Source organism: Rattus norvegicus, chromosome 2, assembly GCF_036323735.1.
Source record: "Rattus norvegicus strain BN/NHsdMcwi chromosome 2, GRCr8, whole genome shotgun sequence".
Classification (NCBI taxonomy): Eukaryota; Metazoa; Chordata; class Mammalia; order Rodentia; family Muridae; genus Rattus; species Rattus norvegicus.
In genome coordinates, this window is record NC_086020.1 from 102,047,641 (window position 1) to 102,066,372 (window position 18,732).

General features: G+C 37.6%; 1 long non-coding RNA gene and 1 other non-coding gene across 2 annotated transcripts in view; both read left to right on the forward strand.

Annotated features, from left to right (window-relative positions):
• The window catches only part of LOC120100778 (uncharacterized), a 55,730-nt gene that overhangs the window by 5,004 nt on the left and 31,994 nt on the right, over window positions 1–18,732 (forward strand). The window contains exon 2 of the long non-coding RNA XR_005500802.2: window positions 2,382–15,628. This is a non-coding gene — a long non-coding RNA (uncharacterized LOC120100778). The remainder of the gene's footprint in view (window positions 1–2,381; window positions 15,629–18,732) is intronic.
• On the forward strand, window positions 3,455–3,563 carry Mir124-2 (microRNA 124-2). Its single transcript, NR_031867.1, has one exon. It is a non-coding gene; the product is annotated as a microRNA 124-2 (primary transcript).

Consider the following 18,732-nt stretch of genomic DNA (forward strand, 5'->3'; position numbering starts at 1 on the left):
AATCTGTTCTTTTTCATGGGTATGACTTCTTAAAATATCAAACTAAAGGTCATTTCTATTTTATATTACTTGTAAATTACAATTTTAAATACATGCATTTTGGTATGCGCTTTTCCTTCTAAGACTTGCTGCTGAGTAAAGAAAGAGAAATTTTATATTTTGCCTGGGATTAGCTGGACGACACTAGAGCAAATTAAATAGATTTTTATCAGTGACTGGGTTTCTAAATGCATAGAATTGGAAAAATTAAATGCCACTTTGACAGACAGGGATAATATGAATAGAGATATGATGTTCATACCCCATTTACTTGTGAATAGGCATTGTAGTGTGTAGCTAACAGTGCAATGGTTAGACAAACACCTACCCCAGCCTCCAGGAAAGCAACAGACTTTCACATACATACTGATCCAGGTTAGGGCACACGATCACTTCACTGTGGCTCTGTGTCTTTTAACTATATTGTTGTTGTTGTTGTTTTGAATGGGTTTCGTTATCTTACCTTTTCTGTAGTAAAATTCACAACAATTATTTCTCTTGTGGATTATATAATGCACTGAAATTGCTTCCATAAATTTTCACTTTCAACCCTGTGACTTCTGAGTTATTTTGTAACCAGTCTTCTTTGTGACTTGTAAGGCCTGAGATCATATAAATCATAAATGACACACAAATTAGAAAAATAAAAACAATTTACATTTAGATGTGAAATGAAATTAAAGTGATGTTGAGATGTGTAAGGCAATGAATTCTGAATTTTTAGCCATCATACTTGTCCATAGAATGAAACTGCAATTTTTTGAATGTCCTCGTTTCTTAGCGTAGATGATAGATAGTTTTAGACACCCAAATTGAAGAAGAAGAAGAAGAAGAAGAAGAAGAAGAAGAAGAAGAAGAAGAAGAAGAAGAAGAAGAAGAAGAAGAATCTTCAAAGCATTTGAGGAAGATACTAAATGGAATTTGGTGGTATTCTGCTAATTTTCATGATGGGCTCTTGTGGTTCTTGTAATGGTGGCCCAGGGCTCTGATGGAAAGCAGAGACAGGTTGGAAGGGAGTCATTGTTTAGGAGGTGCTGCAGTCAGGCTTCATTCATAAGGATAAGCATAAAAAATATAGACCTTGGCCTAGGGAAAGGACGGTGGTAGGGTTAAGAAGATGCAGATAAGCTTCGACTACAAAATTAAGAGGAGGTCTCTCATCTGGAGCTTAGGCTTACTGTCCATGCCCAAACCCATAGATGCCATATTTTAGATGAGAGTGAGAAAGTAGTTCACTGTCTCCATTTTAGGAACCGGAAGCCAAGTGTGGTGACTTTGACTTGTGTGTTGAGCCAGTCAGGCTCTTGACTGGGGTTTGGGGGTGGGGGTGGCGTTGGGGGTGAGGGGAGTGCTGTGGGGAAGTCTAGGGAGACCGAGGAGCTATGTCTTAGGAAGTTGTCTTGGGGCCAGTGTGCGGCGCCCAGGGGAGTGTAAGCAAGGGCAAGGAGGGTGCCCTTTGCTTTGCCCAGGCGCAGCTCGTGGGGGCTGCGCGCCTTCTGCGGCTCTTTGGTTTCAAGGACACAGCGAGCCGTTCAGGACTTTGGGAGCCAACATCTGTCTGACTGGTGACGTCAGCAGCCCGTGTAATCCTCTTGTGCTGAAGGCAGATGCCTTATTTGTTTGGCTGGAGCGAGCCATTAATCCCTAATTCTGGATCAGCAACCGAGGGGGAAAGACCGGACCGCTACGATCCAGCCCCTCCCTGCCCCCACCGCCCACCCTAAAGCAACCTTAGACCGCGGAAACCGCTCAGCCTTCTCTTTCCTCCGAGAACACACGGAGCAGTCACTGAAAACGCTTTGGTCCTCTGCGGGTTTGAGCAGAGCTAGCAGCTCTTTCGCCTTCGGATTTCTAGCGCTATGCCTATATGAAATTCTTTATTTCATCGATCATTTCGATTTTCAAGCGAGAACTCTTCAGTCTTGCAGTTTGCAGGATTCTAACCCAAGAAGGGGTGGAGATTGGAGAATGCGGTTCTGGCGTGTGGTCTGAGGGAGGGGTTAGACGGGTAAGGGCGCGCGGGATGCGCAAATCGCTGAGACTGCACAGAGGACAATCTGAGGACTCGCTTTCAGGACACCATCTCAGGAAAACACCACTTCTCTGGTCCTGACTGCATCCTCTCAGCTTCCGAAGCCAGGATTGAGTTCGGAACTCTCTTGTCGCCCGGCACATTGCAGAACCCCCCCCCCCGAGGGGGGGTTGCTCAATTCTCTAGGTCCGGTCAGCCGGTCACCTCGGCTCCCTAGAGTGCCTCCTTCTGCCTCCTGTCCCTCCTCTCCACACCCCCCCCCTTTCCTCCATCTCCTGCTCTAATTCTGCGCTTTGATTCTGTTTTTCAGGGAGAGCGCTCTGGGGGTCTCAGCACAAAACCAGCTCTTGAGCCCTTTGGCTTCCTTCAAGCGAGCGCAGTCCGTCCATCCCTCCTGGCCCACCCAGCCGCAAGGGATGCTGTGAAAAGAGCCGCTGTTTGCCGCCTCCTGCCCGCCGTCCAGAGGGCTCCGCCCGTAGAGGTCAACTCCCCTCATTCTTCTTTCCATCTTGCCCTCCCTCCGCCGATCCCAGACTCGAATCTTCTCCTGACTCCCGCCGCAGTCAGAGAGAGCGCATCTGCTGCGTTGCCCTTAAATCTACGCCCGGAGCGGGCTCAGACCCGAACTCTGCTCTTCAGAGCCGGAGGAAGCCCGAGCAAGCAGCCTTTACTCTCCGCAGTAAAATCATAGCCAGACCAGATGGGCCCCAGCTCTCCCGGGACTCGGCAGGTGCTGTTGAGTTAATTTTTCTGCAATACAAAGAAGGAGGACCCGGTCGGCCTGGGATTCTGATCTTTTCCCAAATTTTCCTAATCAAAACCGGGCTATCAAAGGCATATACGTGTGTTTGTCGGACAAACAAACACGCATGATTATATCCGCTTTTATATCTGCTAGATTCCTTCTCTGACAGCAGGGAATGAGTGACAAAGATTTCTGCCGCAGAACACTCATGGCGCGGTCCTTAAAGACTTGCCTTTTCTTACAAATGTCTTAGGAAGGGATTCGGGGCGAACCAACTCAGTTAATTGCCTTCAGTAAAATAACACGATTGCGAAATTAGATCTGTACCAGAGGGGTAATTAACTTCGATCTATGTCATCATTTGGAAACTAGATTTATAGACACACGTATGGGTTTTAGGTGCACAGTAAATGGCATGCAGATATATGCATAAGTATCGCAGACTCATGCACCCTCTACTCTTCAACCACGCAGACTAATTAATGGCAACTCTGGCAGATGTGGCAGTAGGAAAGCTGAGGTGGGAGTATTGCTCTGAGTTAGAACTCTAGGAGTAGGGACTACAAGCCTCGAACTGCAAGGGAGGGCGAAGGGCAGAGAGAAAAGTATAGTAGTTGCAGTGAGTCAGTTGCTTCTAGATCAAGATCAGAGACTCTGCTCTCCGTGTTCACAGCGGACCTTGATTTAATGTCATACAATTAAGGCACGCGGTGAATGCCAAGAGCGGAGCCTACGGCTGCACTTGAAGGACATCAGAGAGATGTCAGAAAGGGTGGGGAGAAACAATTGCAGACTTCTAGAATGAACCCATCCTGTGCGGCACACGGACCCCTCGCATGATTCAAAATCATTAGAATGCAAGACAGTCATGTTTTTTCAGCGAGAATCCGGGAAATCCGCATGCATATCCCCAAGGGGAATATTAGAGGTTTCATTGACAGCTGTCAGGAGAGTTGTAGTTCCCATTGGTGAAAATGGTCTAAGAGTCAGCATTCAGAAAGCGCTGGCCTTTTCAAAATAAAATAGATTGAGATTGTTCACAATTCTGAGTCGAATTGGGAAAGCAAACGGATGAGAAGGATGTAGCATTAAAGAAACCCCAGATCACACTGCACAAGTAACCTCAAATGGCTCAATTATGTGTAGAAATAGGACCCCCACCCCAAGCTTATCACTATTCTCCCATTCTCTACGCAGTCTCATGGCAGCCTTGTCTGGCTTTTAAAGATCAAGGCAAAGTGATAATACCCAAATCAGTCATTATTATCCAATAAGAAGGAAAGGCCAAGCCAGAAACTCTAAGATCTGGTAAATTAATTTATTTGGAAGACCATGATGTAAGAGTTAGTTAAGGTAGGTTCACTCCCTAACCTTGAAGCTTAAGGAAACCACTGCTGAGAAAGAGCCTTGGCGGGAGTCTTTGTTCTGTGGTGGCCCATCTGGCCTGGGAACAAAGGAGAGGATGGAGAAGGACATCCCAAAGTGGCCGCACCCTCTGCGCCTTGCTGACAGGACCATCTTCCGTTTCCTCTTCTTCTTCCTCCTCCTTCCCTTCCCCCCTCCTTCCCCTCCCCCCTCCTCTTTCGGTAATTCTGCAAGCAAGGCAATAGAATCATAGAATCATTTCTTCTCTACCTTACCCCAAACCCCAGGGTATTAGGTAATTTACAAATTAAAAACTTGAAATATGGAAAGATAGTAAACAGCTAAACAGTATTTTGCTGAAACCATCCACTCTGACAATCAGTTGATTTGGCCTGAAACCTGAATCTGAGTAGTTAATAAATATACTAGAGTAAGATTAAATATATATATATATATATATATATATATATATATTTTCCTTAAATCACCACCCTGAAAAGAGAAACACAACGATTCTCAGTAGAGGATCTTATCTCAGATGTGGTCACCAAAGATACCTCTCAAAGGACTCTAGAGTGGGCATCAAGACATATTAAAGAGGCTGTGGTTGAGATTAACTTAGTAACCAAAGCAGACAGGAGTAAAACAGCCTGCAAACACTGTGTGGGCTGTCAGCAAAGGCTTTCTATAGGCCTGACTTCCTTAGTAAGTTCTGAGGCCAAGACCCACAAAACAACAGGGTAACAGTGCTCAGAAGCTGGCATTGAGCATCATTTCTAACAGGAAGCACTGCAGGTCTAAGAGGCCTGATTCCCACACTGCAAAGAAAACCATACTGCAGAGCCCAGGTCACTTGGGAAGCAGAAGAGCTTATCAAATCCCATATACTTAAGATTTGCTTTAGGATGTCTGGGTCAAATGTATCTGAACTAATGCATTCAAAATAAATTTAAAATTCTCAGCATTCTAACTTAAATACCGAAAATATTGTATAAACATAATAAAATATTAAATTCTATAGTTAGTTATATTTGCAAAGGAAAGAGAAATAGGCAATAAATTGATTTGAATTTGCCGAGGGCCCAGGAAAGAAAATATTTCATGTTTGAATTTGTTTGTGGATTCACATCGTAAATACTGTTAAGCATTAGTCATAGATAAACTAAGAGAAATTGTACAGACAGACAGTAGCAATGATTTTTATCTAGGCCTGGAAATGGTCCATATAGGAACAATGGCCTAAAAGATATGTTTTTGTAGCATTTATTCTCTTACACCTGAATGGTCGAAATGTGGCCAATAATTCAGGAAATAAATGAGGTCAGAAACAATATCTTCCAGGATCTAACTCCCTAAAGCCATTAAAAAGGTGGATTTTATTTTTGTTTTCGGGTTTTAAAACTGTAAATTAGGACCTTTATATTAACAAAATTTAGGTTTGCATTTTATTTTACACAATACCGGGAGAAACTCCACTGGGACAAGAGCACAAACACAAAAAAACAGAGTTAAGATCCTCTTCTCTTGTGTGACTGAGAAAAACAAACAAACAAACAAACAAAAACCCACCAGAAATGGGAATGGGTTGAAGCACTGAAGTTTGTCACAGATGCTCTTCCTTCCAGTAACCATCTTGTTGTTGTACTGGTGGCCTCTTCTCACAGTGGCCTGAGTCCTTCACAAAGCAAAAGGGGTCTAAGGCTTCAAAACAGTCCTGTTTACATTAGCATAATTCATATTACATAATGAGAGCACAGTAATACTTCCCAACCTAATCTTACTTGTTTACAACAGTCATAAACTCTGGCTTCTGAAAGCTTAATCAGTTAAAAAATACATTTTCTAAATAGAAATGAAATATGTAATATGAGAGAATTTAAAAAGTAAGAAAGCAAATACAGGATTTAATCATCTGATTGCTAAGATTAAGTCCAGTGTGGTTCTTAATTCATAGTAGTTCTATACTTTTAAAATTAATTATTTTCAATTTCTTTTATAAATAATCATCCAACTTAATGTCCATTACAAAATTTTCCTGCTATGAAATTCTGTAATAAGCAGTTTTCCAACAAAACAACCCAGGTGGACAATTAGAGAGCTTTGGTGCAGAGAACCATGGGAGTCCTCTGACAATCACAACTTTCATCTAGTGGTCTGAAATTAGAGCTTCTCGGGATAATTTAGGAACAGCTTGACCCATTGAGACACTCAGAGACAACCCTACTGGGAAATAGTGTGTTTCCTTCCAGGGAGTAAGATGCTAGCGCAGGGAACCGAAGCATCTGGTGTCAACAACGCTAGAGCGCCCTCTGCTGTTCACAAAGAAATAGCACTGTGGTTTCAGAAGCCAGATGGTAAGAGTTTCAATAAGGCCAGGCAGCATTAAGCTCTTAGGATCATTTCATCTGTGGAGTTTAAAAGCTTCCATCATATTCTCCGTCCGAAAAGGCTACCCGATCTTTATCAGGACTGCTCCTGGGATGGTTACCTTCTATTCTAGAGGGAGCGAGAGGTCATTGTTTGAAGCAGATTGTCGATTCTATTGGTTGTATTTCTATGTCCCTTCTTTTAGCAGTTTTATAAAAAATATGAAATTGTAAATCTGAGGGCAGAACCCTTCTTTTAGGCAACAGAAAAAGAAATATTTTTCTTCAGTTTTGTACATAACTGGGATTTTTGTGAAATAAAATATTTGAATTAGAAAAAAGGTACCAAGCACAAGGTGTGTACTTATTTTTGCAGGATGTTGAAACAAAATGCCTTACATAAAGAATGACTGTGCTGCTTCTGTATTGCTATGAACTTCGATTTTAAAGATAGACTTTGACTAAGAAAGTGAGTTACATTGCGGAAGAAGCTGGTGTTTGAGTCAAGTTAATTTATCCCAAATTCCACCATCTTCCTAGTAAACACTCACCTGGCAAAAATGTCAGGAAGTAGAACATTACAAGTAGAAACATCATGGATGCAGAAATGGATGCGATGTGTGCACACTTCTAGGTGAAGTCATTTATGTTTTTGGTATGTATGGAAAAAAATCTATTATGAAGTAAAAAAGAGGCATGTTGGAAAGTTCAAACATTTTTGAATTTTATGTCTTACTGGGCTTATATTGAATAAAATAATGTATAACTGAATTACTGTAACACCATGTTAGATGCTCCAGCCTATCGTGAAGCAGACATATCTTTGCTATAAAAACTGTGACTCGCTACATCAGAGCTGGTGTAATAAAATGCCTCTAATGATGTAGTTGTTAAATAAATGTTCTAAAATAAAGATCAGTCTATTTTGTGATGTCAGAATGAAAGAGATGTTTAATTTTTACTAGATTTTAAAATAAAGCTCATAAAAATAGCAAGCTAAAATGAAAAAAGCTACTTGACTTTACAATTTGTTTTGTGGGGGGGGTCAACTCTTGATTAAATGTTAAATCAACTTAAATATTTAGCCAACCATGTTAAATTCCATATAACATCAGTACATCTGTCTTCTGAAAACTGGTTCTGTGTAGCAAGCATTACCAATTTGTAAGAGAATAAATGAAGAAAAGAAACCTGTTATAATTCCTATAATTTTTTCTAAGCATTCCTTTGGAAATATGAGATATTTTATCTTACATAATTTAAATTTCTTCTTAAGTAAATTCACATTTCATTCGGTAAATAAAAAGCTCAGTAGCATAATTTTTAATATGTATTAGAAGTTTGGAAACAGGTTCTAATAAAATAAAATGTGTAATACAAATAAAAAACATTTTTTCTCCTTTAAAAAACACCCATTCACCAGAAAGTGGGCAATGAGCAGGATGTAAAGTGAATTAATAATAATAATAATAATAATAATAATAATAATAATAATTCACTCTACTAGAGAGAGAGAAAGAAAGAAAGAAAGGAAAAAGGGAAGAAAGGAAGAAAGGAAAGACATTGAGACTGCTTCTCAGAGTGTGATAGATTTTCCTCAAGTTCATAGCAAGAACCAGTATTAACCTTTCAAAGGTGTATAGATGGGCTCTTAAACATGTCCGTTATATTTGTGTATCTGAACTGTGTCTGAAACGTGGTTAACTTCCTTTAGAGATTTAGAAGTCATGGAAACATGCACTTCCACAGAAATAAATACGACCCAAAGAACAAACTACTAATATTTTTAATTAATGATTCATCACAATAGTTATGTGGTTTCATTGTTAAAAGTAACAGGAATTAATACTTGTGGAACACACACGTCCCTACTTGTCGACTTAGATAAGAAAGCCAATTTACTTAGTACCCTCTGTATCTTTTATCCAGTATCCAAACTCTCCTGTTGCTGCATTTTCTATTAGTTGCTGTTAAGTATCAATTCTAATGCAGCCATATGACGAAGTAGGAATTAAAAATTCAATGTTTTAAGAATGAATAAAATAGGATGTAAAGTTGAAATTTATTAATGCAAAACAGCAGGTCCATGACTGCAAACTGCAGAGAAAATATTCATATTTAAGGATAATGTTAGAAGTTAAAAGGCTTCCATATCAAAAGTAGATGGTAATGTGAAGGCCAAACAATGTGAATTAGTTAGGCTGCAATTCATGCGAGAAGAACTGACACCTGACTTCAGTTTTGCTTTAATAAGCCAGGAGAAGACACCAGAGGAGTACATGAAAACCTCAAGATGACTAGACTGCACACAAAGGCTGTTCATTTATTGAACATGCAGCAATTTTGGTTGGCTTTAAAGGAAGTTTGAAAATACATTTGGGAATCCAGTTAAGAAATTCTTTGATTATTCAATTTCTGTGAATTTGAAAGGCAAATTTATGTCTTTATTTCCTCTTTATTAGTCAACTCGAATTTATTAGTTCTTAAAATCTTACTTTAAATGTAACTCTATACATAGTATACATTTTAGAATAGGCTGAATGATAACATGTTGAATAAAATATTTTCTTCCTACCAATTTCTTTACACTTCAAATCAGAGATATGCTAAAATTAAACATAGTTAGGTAAATTGTTCCTTACAGCTTTCTGCGTTCCTAGGCACAATATATTTAGAAAGACAGGGGAAATCGTTTAAATTCAATCCCAACACTTGCTTCCTGCAAGCTCAGGATGCTGTGTTAGTGTAAAGAGTGATGAAGTGGTAATCATAGAGACTCTAGCCCAAAGTCAATCGAAAGGAAGTGCACAATGCTCCCATAAAAGCGTGAAGTGGGGAAAGAGACCTTGTATAAAAGCTATGTGGTCTTATTCTGCCATGCCTGGACATCCTTGATCTGCCTTGATTCTCACTCTGCTTTCAGAAACAAGTTACAGCTTCTGTGTTAGTTATCCTAAAACTATCAGGTAGAGACGAGCTGCAAGGTCTCCAAGAATACAGTCTTCAGCATATGACTCTTACGAGTTAATGTATTTAAACAATAATGATTTCCATGTTACAAAGGAGCAATTTATTTATTCACTGATATCTAGATCCTTTTGCAAATGATAGACAGTGTTCTACCACTAAGCTATATCACTCAGACGCATGAGAAACTTATTTTTACCTAGATTTCAATTCAAAGAAACAAGTATTTATAAATGTCTTCTCTACCTCGGGAAGTTGTTCAAAATGGATAAGGAAAGGAACATTGCGATGCATACGTATCTATGCTTTAGATGCAGCTTGAATCTGTCTTTTCTGCAATTATCTTACCAGACAACCGATATAATTAAATCAAATGGGACAAGAGGACTATTAATAAGGAATCATTAAGAATATCTAATAAAATGGCAGGTTATTCATTCTACTCTGGCTATTGTTATTGCAATAGCTTTATACATTAATTAACATTTTCTAAAACCACAAATGCACTTTCTCATATGGAAAATGGTCCTACACTAGCCTATTTCTGCATACCCTTGTCTCATTTGCTTACCATACTTAGTATAGTAAGGAATTATAACAATAGTCAACAGTATTGAACACACCTATCAGTCCTGGGTGTAAAAAGCAATTGTAGACCACAGAACTTGAACTGATTTTTATTTTAATGTCTCAGTCTGGTCAGAGTTGCAGATTACATAAGATTTCTGAAAATAAAGCACAGATCTGTTAATTCCCTTATTTGGTATTTGCTTTCTTGTGACAGGTCCCCCTTTTGGTATGGAACCTTCCATAATAAAAGGAAGAGACGTGGTTTCTATTGTGGTAGAGCTGGCAGGCTTTCTTAGCATTATATCATCCACTCTCCTGAACAAGATGATGTTTCTGATTTAAAACCTTTTCTTTTAAGTATCCCAATTAGCAATTGGAGGAATGTGTTCATGGTAAGGAACAATTTGGCTTTCAAGAATGAACAAAGTCAGTGTACATACCTTGGCTTTCGAAGCCCCTTCCTTCCTTGTGTTTTCATTAACACGGAACGCGTTTGCTATTCCTTTCAGCACTGAAGAACAGCTGAGGAAAATAGCATCACGATACAGCTCTGATGCTGACTGTGAAATCCTGACTTGTGTCTCAGCTGTGCTTTACCACTCGTGTTCATTTCTGTACTTCTTCAATGCACACAGTTGCTGCCTTCTCGGTAACGTTCTGAGTCAAGAGTCATACCAAACTCAATTTTTTGCTCTTCTCTCAGGTCACTTTATTTGTATTTAATTTGAGGTGTGTATGTGTGGTATATGCATGTGTGTATAGGTGTGCATACTTGTACATGCATGTGTGAAACCCATGTCAGATTTACCGTCCTCCATCTCACTTTTTATGACAAGATCTCCCATAAACTGCAACTCACTAATTGGAGAGAACATAGGGATTTTCTTGTCTCTGCCTCCCAGTGCTGAGATCATAGTTGCATACAGTCACATCCAACGTTTTACATGTGTGTTGTAAAGTTAACCTCAGGTCCTTATATTTGCAAGGTAAGCACTTTTCCAGGGCCTCCATCTGTATTTTATTTTAATGAGCCATTTCATAAGTTGTCAAAATTATATGTATTTTATAATCTACTTTCACTTTATAATATTGATGGTAATAATAATAATAATAACAATAACAATGTTTAGATATCAAAAAAGTAGATGAAAATATGTATAGTTTTAGGCCCAAGTACATCTCCTGTCCTGATCAAAGGAAGTACTAACAGTTCTTTACTTTTATAAAAATTATCTTCTATTTTTGTCAGGACACTAACCATATCATCTTTTAGTTTGATTGTATTAACTAGCAATGTGCTTTAGAATTTTTAATTTAGTTTCTAAATTGTCAATCACTAGATTAAAATTTAATGAATTCATTACTTTAGTGTTTAAAATAAGCATTGATGATGAATCTCTCAAAAGATTATCCCAAAATAATCTCCCATATGTCATTTTAAACCTGTTTAAACCATATCTTTAACTGGGAATTTTTAGAAGCTCAAGAAAACATGATCATTTTTTTACCACTATTGCTTAAATGTTGGCCATCATCTTAGCCAAGTCTTTGAAAACGGTCAGAGCTTTCTGTTAGCCTTTCCAAGGTAATGGCATGGGCCATGTATATCAATGAGATAAAACATCTTTCCCCAATATTCTTATTATTTAATCCATCAAGTACCATGAAGATAGGAACTTCTTTATTTCCAAGACTCTTGTGATATCTTATAGTAAACTTTGTAAATAATTTTTTAATGCTGAAATCTGGTGTTCAGTATTTTAAGCTGAACCCATGCTTTAATCATTTGAGTAACTTCGAATACTTTTCTTTCTGCTGAATTTTGGTATTTGTGTGAACTGATTACTGGCTCTCCAGATTGTACAATTAAAGTCAGAACCAGGTTAAAATGTGAGTTTTGAGGTTCACTCCTGAAGACTCACTTCAGCCTCCCTGAGACCTGTTAAATAAGCACCAGAGCTAGTTCTGAAGAAATTTCTCTATGGGTTAAGAAATTTCTGGTCAGTCTTGTTTTTGGCTTTCTAAACTAAAGGAAATTAATAATTCCAGGATAATTAATCTTATTACTCACTAAGCATGCCCTGAAAGAATGGATATTTTGAGCAAGTGGTAGTCTAAACATGAAAAGTGTATCAATCTAAGTTTTTCAAAAACAAAGGACAAATTGAGGGTTAAAAGTGCATTAGAAAAAAATGTCTGTGCAAGACAAAATGGTGAAGGAAAGAGTAGTTTAGGGGAGATCTCAGATTGCAAAAGTTTTAATTTCCAATAAAAAAAAGAGGCAAGGAGTTGTCGATATGCAATGAACAGGCATACAGGATGTCACAGAGAGAAAAGTCCATTGCTATTATCTGAGTCAGTTGATAACTAATTTGCCAATATTTATTAATTATCATATAAAACTGATTTTATATGAATGAGATCAGTAAAAGAAATAGAAAAATCAAGAAATACAGAATGATTTGTGTTTCTGTCTAAATGTTTTAGGGACAAGTGAGATTATGATGCAGTAATAAGTGAGCCCAATATTTAATTGTTTGAAAGAACAAAGGTTTGTATATTGCTCATTTTACATGTCCACTGTAGGTCAGAATGGCCTCATTGATAAAAGTATCTACAGAACGTTAGCTGAGTGAGGCTTATTGACCATAAATACCATGATTTTAAATTAGGATCTCCTATAACTAAAAAATAAAAAAGCAAAAGCTTCTACCCAGAAAAGATAGATATTATTTCAACTCTGAAGCATTGGTTAAAATTAGCTATGTGAGACTGGCATAAGTCAAAATCCCGTGATTATCTGGAAGTTGACAGATGCTGATGAAGAATGATTTTACCAAAATGAGGCTCTTGCAAGCATTCTCGCTATGTTATATAGAGGCTGACTGTTTCACCTTAGAGGGTGTTGGGATTTAAGATTCTTATGTGACTGAAATAGAACCTGATTTCACATGCTTTTTGCATATTTTGAAGGCAGTGAATTGTGGCAGACAGGGCTTTAAACAAAGGATCATGAAATCCCTTTAGGATAAAAATAGGCCTCCTTCTGAATTTCTGTGTGATTTTAAAACTCAACTGACCTTTCTGAGTCTCTGTTTTCTATTTGAAAACTAAAAAGAATCGAATCAGATATTCAAGATATATTCTAGGATGGAATCAATCCTAATACCAGTCACCTTAATAACAAGAGAATCACAGTAGGGTATAGTATATAATAAACTGCTGAAGGAAGCTGATTTCTATTTCTCATAAGGAACTTGAGACTGCAGTTTTACACCTGGATTCTCGGGCACATTAGTTTCTCTCAAAGTGTTCCTAGGTATTTTGAGAACAAGGGTATTCTTGAAATATCTAGGGGAGCATGCCCAAGACACATATTCTAGTTATCCTTTATAGGTTTAATACTGAGACACACTCTCCCCAACTCCTTACTCCTTAGTCCTTACAGGGTTCAAACAGGACCAAAAAGCATGGTGTAACCAACTCACAAATCCCTCTTGGATGCTATATAGAGATGGCCACATTTCAGTTCTCTGGAATCACTCCCAAAATGTTTCCTGCCTACCAAAATATTTCTCTTAGTCAGTGCTTCCTGCAAGAAACCTAGTCTAAGATTTCAGAATGATATTTGTTAAATAAGAGGTAATAGGATCCAAGAGGAAGGAATTATAATGGTTCAAACATTATCCAGTGTATGATTTCACTGCACAATCATTTTCTACTTCTCAAAAATCATAAAGGGCCAGGCACAATGATACACATCTACAGTACCAGAACTTGGGAACCAGAGCCAGGAGGATTACTCCGAATTCAAGACACGCCTAGTACATTGTAGTAAGTTCCACCTCACCAGTCCAAAAGCTAAAACATAAGAATGTCTGAAAATAAGAGTGAGAAAAAGTCTTCCCAAGCTCTTCCTGCATTGTCAATTATGTAAGCTAAAGTAACAATCTGATTTTATGCAAATATGCATCTAATACAACCAGTGGCAACTAAGTGTAAAGACCCTCAGAAACAGCGAAGGTGTGGTCCTGTTTCCAACTCTGTGATTGTAATGAAAGAGATGGAAAAACCCTAACGGATATCTAGATTCTCACAGCGCTGCAGTGAGTTCTGTATTCTCCATCATTAATTTGATAACTTCTGATGTGCAAACATGAGGAAAAGAGTAAACAATAGAGATCTCTAAAGTTAGTGAATAAAGAATATAGTGCATGTACATATTAGACAAAGAAGCACATAATGCACACAAAGTAGGGAAAATGCTACATGGTGTTGTCTGAAGAAAGCCGGCCACATAAATGATTGCATGCCACTGTGAGGCCAATACTGCAGCTGAGTGACAATGAGCACATGCAAGCTACAGTAAGAAGTCACAGAATTGAAGTACATTTAGATGGCGTACAAAAAAGACTTGTCACCCACAAAAAGGCTGAGAAGAAGGAACTAACACTAACTCCATGTGCATTAGTCATGATTTAAATATACACACACTGAATTTAATAAATAATTTTTCTCTCGCTGGTGAAGCATTCTTAATAATGCTTTTATTTAATTCGGTCAGGATGTGTTCTCAATAAATCAGATGATAATCAGTAGACTTCAGATAAAGCAGGTCTGGTTAGAATGGTATATATTCTCTGGCATTTGGTACATACATAATTATAAAACGGTGTAAGTACTATGCAGTACAATGCATGTGAATACATTACAAATTTTACAATGTTCTAGAGTCAAGAGAAAGTTGTCCTTGTCTCTGTTCTAAGAGTTCAATACACAGTTTTTTTCTGATGAAACTGGGTATTTTGCTAAAAAATTTTTTAGCAATTGCTCAGAATAAATCAGTACCACATGTACGAGCTAAACTGAAGGAGATAAGAGCTCTTGAGAATGAATGATGTTAGAGTTACTCAAGGGTTGCTGTTCATGATTATATAATTGCATAAAACAGCAGTAATCCCAACACAAAAATACTGTAATATTTTCATTATCTTTCTATCCTATAGAATATTATACTTACTATTTACATGTTTAAGTCAATGATACATGAATCCAGCTCCTAAGTAAGTGATGTCTAATTTTACATGAGTCTACCTGACAAGAAGTACGCAATCAAACCAATTACTTCATCTGACAATCAAACACCTCTACAATGCAATAACATTCACATAGTTTTGAAATATTTGCTCTTATATTTTTGTATTTATGTTATTTTTAATTGTAATTCTATTATTGTATTTATATAGACTTCAGCAGTTTCTCCATCCAACAGAGGCTACTGATGTGATAATGCTACAGTTTTCAGTTTTCTTTACTATTGATGTGCCTATGGTTCCTATGAATCTCTTATAATCACAATAACATTAAAATCAAGTTTCTTTGCCCTGATAGTTCCCAGAAAAATTTCACAGAAGTAGCTTCAAAGCCTCACAGCTGTACTATGATATATCTATCATTCTCTTCATGTACAGATGGAAAATGGTGGCTCAATGAAGTGGTAAGAGATCCAAGGAGAGGATGAAACAGTTTTCTACTTACCAAGAGGTAAACCAAGTTGCCTGTTTATAATTAACTGTCCCTACACAGTAGCATTTTTATTTTCTAAAGCAAAGGTCTCACCCGTAATTCTGAACAGGTACTGATTGCTGTGTTTGATATGGAAAGTAACTTCTATTCATTAGAATTTCACAAAACTATAATTGAGTCTCCTTGGAGTATAATTATTTTGTAGAAGCCTCTCTGACTATGCCTCTCAAAGGGGTATTAATGAATAGCATAAGAATGCCTTTCAGCCATAGGGACAGAGTTCCTTTGCTCATTTAAGGATCAGTTTGAAGAATCAAGAAATTGAAATGAACTCAAATGAAAAAAAAATAACCCAAAATATCCAGGAAGTTAGTATTGGAGCTCTGCATTGCATTTCCATGTAGAGTTATCAGACAGGAGCAAAAGAAATCTTAGGTTGTATCCTCTGATAGTTACATTTGGGTTGTGGGAATGACACTTGAGCAATCAGCCTTCCTCCATTGAGCATTATTCACAACCTTTTTTAGAGCAATGTTTTTCAACCTGTGGGTCACAACCCCCACCAGATTCTCTTATATTAGATACCCTGCATATCTGATATTTACAGGATGATTCACACAGTAGCAAAATTACAGTTATGGAGTGGTAATGAAACAATTTTGTGGTTGGGGATCACCACAACATGAAGAGTTGTAGTAAATGGTCACAGAATCAGTAAAGTGGGAACGCTCTGCTCTAGAGCAATATTTTTCCATAAATAGCAAATAAATACTGTCACATATACTAGACTCACTGCCACCCCTCTACATTCAGAGGATGTAACATGGCTTGGACTTTTTGTTTGGTCATGAGTTTTAAACCCGTAGTCTTGGTTATAAAAGGAAAATACTCTACCATAGAGATACCTCTCCAGCTCTTGTATTTTTAAGACAGATTTTCACTGTGGAGCTTAGATCCGTCCTCCATGAACCCACTGTATTTTCCAGACTGTCCTCAAATTTGAAGTTCTTATACACCAACATCCCATGGAATGGGATTATACTTATAAGCTACCACATGAGTGATTTTATAAACATTAAACACATGATCACTCTTTCCATGTGTTTTCTAATTTGCTCTTCAAAGCATGTGTCAGTAATTCTGGTATTGGATTATATTTCCACATGTCTACCTAAGATGTTCTTTTTCTTGGTACTATCTGTAATCTACCATTGTATTCTGCCAATGACCAGATCAAATTTCATTTATTCAGTCTTGCATTTTCTAGATTACATAGTAAATTTTATTGTTAAGAGTATAGATTTCAGGACTAGTACAATAGATTTTGAAACTTGGGTATATTGTAAGCATGAATATTTATAAAATTGTTTACGTAGTAAGCACACAGTGGGTGCTTACTAAAGTAACTGAAAAACTGACAAAGAATTAATGAATAAGGATAATTCCCAGCTCCTTTGATTGTTGTTAAAACAGAAATAGGTATAAACACTTAGTATGACCAATTTATTATGTGAAAGCAAGTAATTTTCGGTTTGAAGATTTTACTAAATGCCTCCTGTCAACAAATTAAAAACAATATTATAAAGTATCTGTGAGTGTGAGTTACTTTCCCTGTCCACAAAATGTTCACGTCCTTTCTAGATTAAATTTACTAAGTACATAGTATTGTGGTTCTCGCATTAAAACTCAGCTATAGTTAATATGACTCGTCCTCAATTATATTACATTTTCCTATTATCTTGATAACCCTTTTGAATTGTCCTGAAGTCTTATGTTTTTGCTCATCACAATTACAAGACTGTGTTCCTAATATTAATGTAAAGACATTTGTATTACAGTTTATATGTAATAATTATAAATACACTATTAGAGCTTACTGGAAGGAAAAGAGGAAGAAAAGAAGGAAGGAAGAAAAAAAGAAAATAAGTATTTTCCCATTTCTCAGCTCTTCCTAACCTTCAAACACACACTTGGACCTTTCCCCTAGGTGGAAGAGAAAAAGAACAAAAACCTTGCAAATTGGGAAGCTTAGGTTCCATCTCTTGGTAACTGCATAGCTGTAGTACCTGATTTCATCATTCACTAAATAGGGTTAATGATTGACACTCTTATTTAGTAAGAATGCAATAGAATCATGCATGGAAAGCAGCTAGCACTGTGCCAGGCACTTAGTGAATCCTAAATAAATGTTGATTTCTTGATTCATTCTCATTGTTCCTGTTTCCCTCACACCTTCCTTTGTAGCCTTCTCCCAACCTCACAGTTCTGATTATCCCCCTTTCTTTTATCTCTTCTAGTACCCTACTGAGATAGGGTGATTACGTGTATGCTGAGGAAGAAGAGAGCCTGCAGGATTATAGAAAGCTTTCCTAGGAGCTCTGTCAGTGGTTATTACACTCCCATGGCCAGCCAGGGCTGAGTTTGATAAAAGCAGAAAGCAAGCTTTGCACAAAGCCTACTGCTGGCCAGTGTGACAAGGTTGAGACTTCGACATGAAAAATAAATCGGGGATCTATTTTTATCGCCTCCATCCCCAATAATAGCATTCAGAACCAAAGGAGCCCATATGAGCATATTAAGTTTTTAGAACAGTTAGACACAAAGCTTCTACACCGATCTCTAAAGGCAAAGAGAGATAATGCCATTCCCAGAGGCCAAACGAGATGTGAAAGTCTGAGAAACTGGAGCAGAGATTAAAGGATTGGTGATGTACAGTAGACAAATGCTCTGACATCCTAGAAGGGGAACTAAATTAGAAGTTTAATGTGGCTTGAGATCTGATAGAGACATGTAGCTGAAGTTGAAATTTTAGATGTAGAAAACCAAGGGGTCTGAAAGCAACTAAAACCTGTGATTTTCTGTGTTAATTTCTCTATTATTCGGAAGACATTAAGAAACACAAAGCTAAGTCAACCACACTGAAGATGAAAGAAACTTCACTAGGCCCCACATCATGTTCCCATGTGACCCCTAAATGAATAACATGTATCCAATAAAGTCCCATGAAATCTCTAAACACTTTGTGCATACTAATTTCACAACTCACAACAACAACCCTAAAAGTTGTATATTTTCTTTATTCTCCTATATTGCTGGTTAGGAAACCAAGCTTTAGATACTTA